The sequence below is a fragment of the Sitophilus oryzae genome, unplaced genomic scaffold (assembly GCF_002938485.1).
Source record: "Sitophilus oryzae breed Bouriz unplaced genomic scaffold, Soryzae_2.0 scaffold_41_pilon_pilon, whole genome shotgun sequence".
In the NCBI taxonomy this organism is placed as follows: domain Eukaryota; kingdom Metazoa; phylum Arthropoda; class Insecta; order Coleoptera; family Curculionidae; genus Sitophilus; species Sitophilus oryzae.
This window is the reverse complement of record NW_022146996.1, coordinates 864,625-866,165: the sequence shown is the minus strand read 5'-3', so window position 1 is coordinate 866,165 and position 1,541 is coordinate 864,625.

Below are 1,541 nucleotides of genomic sequence, written 5' to 3'. Positions count from 1 at the left end.
AGCACACATAGAATGAAATACATCTCTACAGATAAAGCTTCTCAAACATATGATCAAACAATTTTTTACTTGGATAATACCAAAATTGTAACACACATAATATGATTATAATCACTTTAAACTTATATGTGGTATGTAAAAAATAAAAGAGATTAAACACGTACTCCTAAATAGGGCAACGGCCTAGCTACGTCGAAACACCGGTTCTCATTAGAATACCGAAGTTAAACGACGTAAGGCGATACTAGTGGATGGACGGGTGACCGGTTCGAAACTCTGTATCGTGCTGTTGTCCAAAAAAGGCAAAAGTATAAAATCTATTGACACACACTGCTCATTCACGCCGGCGCACAGTGGGGTATTTGACACAGATAGTTGATCGAAATTTTTTTATGTAGACCTTATATAAATTATTGTTAATTTCAATTAGAGGAAATAATATGAACAAAATAAAGGATAATTCGTCGATTCTAAAAAAGAAAGAAAAATCACTGTTCCAGTGTTTCCACGGACAATGCCACTAATACCAGTAGTAATATCGCAACTAATACTACTAATGCTACGACTGATCCGCGAGCAATGCCCATACCACTAAAGTCGCTACTAATGCCAAATTGTGTTATACTGCTAATGGCACTAATGCGATCGCTTTGTACACAACAATTCCATCGTGGTTTACACCTCGCTTTAGTATATCACTGATTGGCAAATTAGAGGAAACCAAGAATGTTTTTCTCATTTTATCAGCAAAGTCGCAAAAAGTCGCAGTATTTTATTTTACTGTATGAAAGCCCAATGTTTACTAAGTAAAACGTATATAGACAATATGCTGAATTCTTCGAAATGCGCAACTAAATCTCTAAGTATAATAAAAATGTCACAAACTTAATCAAATTTTCTGAACGCCCAACTTTTAGTTGCAAAAAAAATCGTTAGTATAGAGAATATCAAAATTAATAATACGTTTTTGTAGAATACATACCTGCAGCTTGCTGATCCATTTTCAATCAAAACAATAATATAAACGTAAAAAGAGCACAAGAACAAAAACAATTTATAATTTTAGACATAAAATTTAGCCATTTTCCTCTTATCTGTGAGAAGTAACAACTTTGACGTTTCGTTGAAACAAATGAATGCAACTAAACACACCCATAGCAACGCCATTCATTGCAGACATGATTTAACCTATCATTTATCTTTTTTTGGGAAATCTTAAACACATTTGCTTTTTCGAATTTCGATCACCTTTTTCATGCTAATACCCCACCGTGCGGCGCCGGTTCGAGGCCGAATGAGATCGGATATCTCGTGAGTAAGAGTCGATATAGACACTTCCCAAGTCGGTAGGCCATTGACCATGATATGGCTGAGGACCGCGGGTCGGAATCCGCGTAAACAAGCACCGTCCAGATTAGCAAAAAGGAGACGTTAACTTGAAATCTTTACTTTACTTTTTCTCCTAAATAACACCACAATAAATAGAATATTAACAATATATTAACAATATTGAACAAATATATTACAATAATTTTATTAAT